The 8,479-nt window shown below is 51.0% G+C and overlaps 2 non-coding genes across 2 annotated transcripts; one reads left to right on the top strand and one right to left on the bottom strand.

Moving 5' to 3' along the window:
• Positions 1–7,370: 7,370 nt before the first annotated feature.
• Positions 7,371–7,443, top strand: TRNAV-CAC (transfer RNA valine (anticodon CAC)). Its single transcript has one exon. It is a non-coding gene; the product is annotated as a tRNA-Val (tRNA).
• Positions 7,444–7,924: 481 nt separating this feature from the next.
• TRNAG-UCC (transfer RNA glycine (anticodon UCC)) lies at positions 7,925–7,996 on the bottom strand. Its single transcript has one exon. It is a non-coding gene; the product is annotated as a tRNA-Gly (tRNA).
• Between the last annotated feature and the right edge of the window lie 483 nt (positions 7,997–8,479).

Below are 8,479 nucleotides of genomic sequence, written 5' to 3'. Positions count from 1 at the left end.
TCCAGGCTGTCTCTGCCCCTCTTTCCTGCCTCTCTTCTCAAGCCCTTAGCTGAAGCTTACCTGCTAACCGACATGGAAAGCAAAGCTGCAAATCCCCTCTCCCCCATTTCCTGCGTGTCTCAGCCTCTTACTGGCCCACCTGAGGCCTGTTTTCTGGTTTGATGCTTCTAATGAAACTAAGTGGCTGCAACAAGAAAGTTTCCACTTTCTGCCTCTGGGTTGATTACTGCAGAGCTGACACAGGCAGCATCCTGAGGTGGAGCCTCTATGGATGGGAACCCTCAGGGGAGGGGATAAAGTAATGCTCCGTGCCCTCTGCTCACCAAACACCATTAGAGTACTGACTGCCTAACCTGGCAACCTAAGAGAGCAAGACCTCACCAGCCTGACTTCTGGGGCCAAGATTTCTGGAAAACATGTGCTAGTGCATGGCTGCGTGATATCCTCTGCAGTCCTTGATACTGGGCTTCAGTATCAGAACCTAGAAAAGAGCGAGCAATGTTCGTTTATCAGCTGTGCTGCAGCAATCTTGGCTGGTGCTGGTCTCACTTGCTATTTTTGTGTGTACTTAACACAATCTGGAGATAGTCTCCGTCCACCAGGGATGTGGAGAAGTATCTGTGCCCCGAGCGGGGACAGAAGGAGCAGCTGTATGGCACTGGTCCCTCTCTCCAGCCCCTTCTGACTAGCCAGCCTCGTCGTTGAAAGCTGGGTGAAGAAAGCTGGGTGAAGAGCCCAGCACGAGGGCCAGTTCAGGCCCTGGCTCTCCTGCTGGCAAAGATTTCTGCTAGACATTTCTGAGCATTGAGGCTGAGCTTTTCCAGAACAGAAACACCAAGGTTGAGTAAGCTGAGCTCAGTAGGATTCCAGATGACAAAAGCACCCTGCAAATCACATTTACTTGGGTCTTAGAAGCTGCCTTGTTATTCCTCCTCCCCCAGTTCAGGATCCATAAATACATACTCAGAACTTGGCTCCAGGTAAGGCTACTGCTGAAGAACTCCACCAAACACACCATGGAGAGTCTGGGCACCAACTAATTCATCACGGACAAGGCTCACATGCCTATTGCTCCCAGCACTCCTCCTGCAGGCTGCGCTTTGTGAGGCTTTACTCCAGATTTGCCCTTTAGCCCACCTGCTTCCTTCTCGTGCGTGAATCAAGGGCTTCCCAAACATCATCCTGACCTCTTGCACCTACAGCCCTGATCTTGGGCTGGGCTCTGTCTTAGATGAGGCTGGTTGACGCTGCTGTGCCTGGCCCTCTTACAGATGGCTCCTGGGCTACGCTCTGGAGCTCCTGGCCACTCCTGGAAATCTGGGCCTGTAACAGCAGGGCTTGGTTACCCTACGAATCACCTTGCTGACAGGAGGAGAAAGTAAACAAGATTCTGCTCAGCACTGCAGAGACCAACTGCTCCAGTGTTGCCTGGCAGATGGGGCCCAAGAGGGAGACCATCTGTTCCTGAGTGAGGCCCCAGATTTCTCCCTGCAAGATCCTGGTCTGAAGATATCCAACTGAGTTCAATGGGTGCAGAGATGCAGAGGAGCAGCCATGACCTCCAGCCCTTGGCATCTCGCAGAGCTGAGCCAGCGCTCAGAGCTCAATTCCATGGGCTGTTGGATGCCTGTAACAATCCCATTCCCTATCTTGAATTTTTTGTTTTTCTCTCTCTCCGTACCACCACCCTTTTTTCCTCTCTGCAGTCCTGCCCGCATGTGTGCGATGCTTTCGTACAGTACGTGGTCCCTGCTGCAGAACCAGGCAGAGGCTATGTCGCTCCCTTGCAGCCCTCCCAGCTGCCACCAACTCTGCCCTCTACCCGCCCTGCTCCCAAAAAGCACAACTGTCCTGCGCAAAGACCATTTGCCTGTCATTGACAGTTCCCCCAGCTCCTCCAGAACGTTCTGTCAGCGCTGGAATGGGCTAAAAAGAGGCATGCTGGGGAGGCTGCAGAAGCGCTGTTAGAGCTCAAGGAAGGGGCTGGGATCTTGGGGAGACAGAGGTGGGGGATGACATCCAGGAAAGACTGGAAAAGGAAAGAGCAATCTGCTGGTAGTCAGCATGTCTGAGAAGCTGGGAACATATTGCATTAAACCGATAATAACACCTTGAACAGCAGGGTAGTAGCTTCCAGCTGGCCTTGTGCTGGGCTTGGTCTCTCTCATTTCTTCCACCCTGCAGCCAGGGAATCTGAGGCACAGGGTTGGCCACGGGTCACCCAGTGAGGCTGCGGCAGAGCAAGGATGGAACAGAAGAGCCTGACAGTGAGAGCAGGGTGCTGAGAAGCAGCAGTGCTGCCTCTTGACTCTCCTTTTGCCCCCAACTCGATCCTTCTTAGGCTTGGGAGGTGGGAAGGTGCTAGAGCCCTTTGCTTAATTAGTAGCAACAGCTGAAGCACTTGAGAAACAAAAGCTCCTCTCTCTCTGCCCCACTTTTACTTGGGAGCCAGGGGTGGGGAGCAAATTGCTTGGAAGCCAGAAAGCGCCCTGGATCTTGTCACCATGGCTGCACAGACACAGCCTCCTGTTATCTCCAGAGGAACAAAACCCTCCTCCCACCATCTCCTGTCTCAGCTGGAGCTGATAAAAGAAGGAGAAATAAACAAAACAAATAATAATAATTTTTAAAAATACCCAAACCAGCAAATAAATATCCAGGGAATAAAGCAGCCTTCTGCAAGACATGTTTGTTTCTGCAGTAGTTTTTGGGTTGCTAGAGAGCTGAAGGACTCAAATGAGCATTTCAGGTTATAGAGGCCATCTCTCTAATACCAGGATTTACAAAATCACAACTCAGGTGCATCCCAGATCATGTCATTTGCTTGACAGTAATGATCTCTAGCTAATTGTACAGGTCCGATTTATTTACCTACATGGATGTGTGAACTATGAACATGATTATATGCAATTTTTATGTCTCCTGTTTGGAACCCACAGAGATCACACCTTTAGGCTTTCTGTGAGAGCTGGAGTCTCACCTCTTCTCTCTCCATACTGCACCGGGTACCGGAGAGGCTCCGGAGGTGGTGGAGCGCAGCATCAGCTAATGCAGGTTTTGTGTCACCCGCAGTTAAACTGCTTTTGGCATCTGGGTGCCTCCACTCTTCACCGCAGCGTGGACAGGAGCTTTAGGAAGTAAAGCTAAACAGAACTGGATTTTGTTGTTATGTTGTTTTAGCTTTGTTCTCACAACTAAAAGGCTAAAAATATGCCAGATAGCTTAGCAGTAAAGCAGTGCAAACTAGCAACCATATATTTGTATTTTGAGAGAAATTAGGGCTATTATAGCTGCTCCAGACAGGCTTCCTACATAAACTGGGTAGATAATTTCACTTGGTGCTTCATGCATCAAAGCTCTGACCATCTGGCTGAATGCGAACATACCTTTTAGCAACATGTCTCATTCTGGATCAATGCCTTCGGGGCCACCTCCCAACAACAGGCACTATTTCAGTGCTTAATTACACTTACTGTTAAAAGAGGACAACTTATTTTTAGTGTGTATCTTCCCGCTACCAACTCCTGGCCACTGAATATTCTACTGTGTGCGTATGCAGGTCGGAAGTGGTGTGTTTAAATCAGCCTGTGAACTGCACAGGCCGTTGGGGGGCAGAAGATGGCCCACAGAATAACTCCAAGTTGTCCTGGGTTTTTCAAAAAGTCATTCACATGTGAACAAACAAATGAAGGAGAATGAGAATAACAGATAATTCAAAGTTTAACATCGTTTTCTCCTTTTGGCACTGGCTGGCACACCCAGTTCTTCGGCTCACCCACGTTTTACTATCAGTAGTTGAAATCATAACCCGTGTAATTCTTGCATGAAAACTGTGACTCTGTAATACAACAAACATTTTTCTTAAAGGGTCTTTGCTCACAACTTTCTGCTGCCACTGCTAAAGAATATCAGGTTGTCCTTTGATTCAAAAAGGCTGAAGAATATTAAATTCTTGATTATGTCTTTCAACTTTTCCACACCTCTATTTCCTCCTATCCCCTTTCTTTGGCCAACTGTAGCAAAGTGATACCAGTACAAGTCCAGTTTGGGTCACAAATGACAAATCAACAAGAGCAGTTTCTGCCTGAGAGACTTAGAGAGCTGCACTCTTGCTTTTAAGCTTACCTGACCTTCCTTTGCCTATGGACTCACCTGGATAAACTCATTTATACCATGACAAAAGCTCGCCTGAAAAGATCAGGCTCTTTTTGATAGCTCTGAGCACACCGCTATTGCTAAAGGAGGTGGGCTGCTCTCATGTTCTCCCAGACAAATGCAAACATCTGCATAACTACTGCAATGACAGCAATGCTGAAGTCAATGATCCTGAGACGAGAACCGAGACCAGTCTCCAGAGCTTACGTTCTCCCGAGCAGCTGACTCCAGGACTTCCCTCTGAAGGCACTCAGATGCCTTGGAGAATCGGCGTTAAGAGATACTTTTGAAGGAGCTCCTGATTGTCCCCCCAAAGCCCACCAATCGATAAAGAACCGAGTGCAGGATTTCATAGTACATCAGGTGTCCAGGCTGGGTGTGGACTTGATGAACTCATGAGGGAAAATAAACTACAAACCCTGGGGACTGCAGCCCAAATCTTTGGGGCTTCATTGTACCTATCATACCCCGACTTGCTGTGTGCTCCAGAAAAAAGACCGTCCCTTTGCAACTTACTATTTTCAATTTTCTTGCCAAGAGGAAGAGCAGAATCTCTGCGCCTGACGCACAAGAACTCAGTCCCTCGGTGCCACGGTCCCGGAGGGTCTCTGCCCCCCTTCCTCCTGTGCGATGAACAGGGCTTGCACCGGCGTTCAGGGAGGATGTTATGGTCAGCCCCATTGTCACCCCTTTGGCTCACAACCAGTCGTGACTCAGGACCAGTTCCCAAGGACGCACGGCTGTGTTCACGCACCCCTTGGCGTGGCAGAACTAGCGGATAATTTTGTTTCTGCAAAGAGAGTATTTGACCTCTCTGCTCCCTGCTGGCCAGGTGCCCCCTTTCATGTATTAGCATCATGCACGGGTTAGAGTGCCTGCCCCTCTGCTATCGCTCGCGTACATACACCCCTCATCTCCCAGCACCCCCCAACTCCCAGCATCTGTGCCATTTGCTTGGCCTCTTTTCCTTTATGCTGCTCCCCTCCACAGTCGTGTGACTGCTATTGTGTGGCCCTTGCCACACAAAAGCTAGCCTGACCTAATTTAAAATCAGTGCTATTGAAGCCGTTCTTGTTTTATCTCCCAGCACAAGGGCTGTGCTCCCCATTTCAGAGGTAGCAGAAATGAATGGCTAATTGGGGGGGTATTGTGCGAGGCAGCGTTGTCTCCCAGCCCTGATTGTCAAGCTCTCCAGCTCGACAGTGCTCTGTGCTCCCATCGCTTGTAGCAGCCATACAGGCTGTTTAGGGAGTAGAGGGAGGAAAAAGGGAGAGCGGGACTCCGCAGCCATCACCGCGTGTTGGGCAAACAAAGCAGAGCATGGCTGCCTCAGCGCGCTGGCGAAAAGGCTGGGGGGGGGCTCCATCCTTCAGGAGGGGCAGATGCTGGGGATAATAAAGAATATCCATCGTCCACATCCAAATAAGCTTTCTTTTTCCTGCGTATTTATGTGACAGTCCTTCCTCGTGCTCTAGAGACTGTCCTTGGGGAGGGGGTGAGGCAGAGGGGACCCTCATGCCAGCAGCACTGCAAGGGCTGGAAGTCTTGGGAGCAGAGGAAGTGGGAAAGGTCAGGGGCTGGAGAGGAGATCAAAATGCTGCCAGCTTCTTTGTCCTGTGGGGCAAAGTTTCAGCAGTCACTGACAATGGATCTTTGTAAGAAAAGTGGGGACATCCCTGGGAGCCATTCCAGCAAGTGGAAGAGGGAGCTTTGTCAGGACCTTCAAAGCCAGAGTTGCCCACACGAGGAGGATCTAGAGCCCACAACCCACCTACACAGAATGTCTCGAGGCTACCAGAGTCCAGTGCTGCCTTAACGAAGGACCAGCGTGATCACAACATCATTGATCTAAGAAGGAAGAATTTCTTCACTATGAGAGTGGGGAGATCCTGGTCCAGGTTGCCCAGGGAAGTTGTGGCTGCCCCATCCCTGGAGGTGTTTGAGGCCAGGTTGGATGGGGCCTTGGGCAGCCTGAGCCAGTGGAATGTGTCCTTTTTCCCCAACTCCAAGACTTTCCTGTTCTGATCCCTCCTTTGGGCAATAAGATGACGCCGGGGGCCCCAAGCAGGTGTCCATCTCCTCAGGTCCCTACTGAGGGGCTTTAACACACTCACCTTTTTCTCAGAAGACCTTCCACCCATCCTCACTCCTCCTCAGATTCTCCCCAAGAGGATAAAATCCTTCGTGTTTCCGTAGCCTGCCAAGCAAGAAGAGCAGAGTGAAGGCTTTTGGGGTGGGCAGCGGGGGTTTATCTGCTGGGCTGATAGCATGGTGACGAATCATGTCCACTCCATCCACCCTCCAATACCATTGCACCCCACCAGTCCTTGCTCTGTGTTCTCTCCGCTCCCACCCCGTGCCTCAGTTTCCCCAGCAGCCCAGTGCACCACGAACAAAAGTCATAAGGATGAAGAATTTCTTCCCTATGAGGCTGGGAAGGCCCTGGCCCAGGTTGCCCAGGGTGGCTGCCCCATCCCTGGAGGTGTTGAAGGCCAGGTTGGATGGGGCTTGGAGCCCCTGATCCAGTGGGAGGTGTCCCTGCCCATGGCAGGGGGTGGAACTGGATGGGCTTTAAGGTCCCTTCCAACCCAAACTATTCTATGATTCTATGAAAGTGAAAAGAGCCTCACTTTTATTAAAACTATCCCCATTGCCCCTCATCCTGTCACCACAAGCCTTTGGGAACAGCCCCTCCTCAGCTTTCCTGGAGCCCCTTCAGGCACTGGAAGCTGCTCTAAGGTCTCCTGGGAGCCTTCTCCAGGCTGAACAACCCCAACTCTCTCAGCCTGTCCTCGTACAGGAGGTTCTCCAGCCCTCGGATCATCTTTGTAGCCTCCTCTGGACCCATTCCAACAGCTCCATCTCCTTCTTATGCTGAGGATTCATTCCTCCCTCCCAACCTTTCCTCTGCAGCCAGCAAAGCATCAAACACACTTAAAAGAAAGGAAACACAAGAGGAGAAAGAATTCGCACTTCTTCACCTGCTTCCAGGGGCTGAGAGCGATTGCCAAGAGGAGGAGCTGCCCCACCCCTGAACCGGCCGGATTTCACCCCAAAGCCGCTCGGGACCCCCTCTCATCGCCCCTCGTCGCGCTCATTGGCGTCGACCGCGCTCGGTGAGGCGGGGGGGGCACATAGCGACGAGGGCGGGAATGGGGCTCTGGCTCCGCAGCGCGCGCTCAGCACGTGCGTCTCAAAAGGTACTCTACAAGCAGGTTTCCGTAGTGTAGCGGTTATCACGTTCGCCTCACACGCGAAAGGTCCCCGGTTCGATCCCGGGCGGAAACACTTAAATTTTCCTCCGTTTATTTTTTTCCTTTTCCTATTTTGGGTTCATTTTTCTTCTTGTTTATTTTTCTTCTCCTTTTTCATTTTTGAGTTCTTTTCTTTCTTGAGTTTTTCCTTTTTTTTCCTATTCTTTTTTTCGGGTTTGTTTTTCTTCATTTTTGGGGGTTCTTGTCTCTTATTTTTGTGGGTTTTTTCCCTTCTTTTTTTCCTCTTCTGGGTTTTCTTTCCTTCATTTTGGGTTTTTTGCCTTCTTATATCTTTTCTTCTTTTTTCTGGTCTTTTTTCTTCTTTATTTTTTGGGGGGCATTTTTTCCTTCTTTATTTTTGGGGATGTTTTTCTTTTTTTTTTTTTGCCGTCCCGCGGGTTGCGGGGCGGCAAAATGCAGCGTGGCGAGACGCTCGAACTGGAATTCCCGATTTTCTGTTATTCCCACATAGATTCGGGGGGCAAAAAAAAGGGGGGGGAAAAAAAAGGAAGCCTTGCGTTGGCCGGGAATCGAACCCGGGTCAACTGCTTGGAAGGCAGCTATGCTAACCACTATACCACCAACGCTCTGCGGATATATCTTTTACCGCCGCCCTCAGTAACATAAAAGCGCGACCCAACCACTCGCCAGCCTTCGGGGGGAGCTCAGTGGGCTCCGACAGTAGCTCTGCAGCTGCCCCGTGGCGTCAATAAACGCTGAATTAGGAGCCCCCCACGGAGGCGGGATGTTGATTAATACTCTCTTTTTTTGCGCTCCGTCAGTCTCAATTCTCACTCTGTCCCCTTCACTAAGGAGAACAGTTCCATCCTCCCGCGGGCACCCCCGCTCCCTCGCAGTGGTTCCATCCACCCGCGGGCAGCCCCACTCCCTCGCAAAAGCTCCCGCCACGCCCAGCGCACAGCCACGCCCTCTTCCAGCCACGCCCCTTTCACGCAACCCCGCCCCGATTCCCAAGCCCTGCCCCTTTATGCAGCCACGCCCAAAGCCACGCCCTTTGACGCAGTTACGTCACTCCAGAGCTCCGCCTACTTTATTCAGCCCGGCTCCGC

The sequence above is a fragment of the Cuculus canorus genome, chromosome 27 (genome assembly GCF_017976375.1).
Source record: "Cuculus canorus isolate bCucCan1 chromosome 27, bCucCan1.pri, whole genome shotgun sequence".
In the NCBI taxonomy this organism is placed as follows: domain Eukaryota; kingdom Metazoa; phylum Chordata; class Aves; order Cuculiformes; family Cuculidae; genus Cuculus; species Cuculus canorus.
Note: the sequence above shows the minus strand (reverse complement) of the source record. Positions and strands in the feature narration are given on the sequence as shown.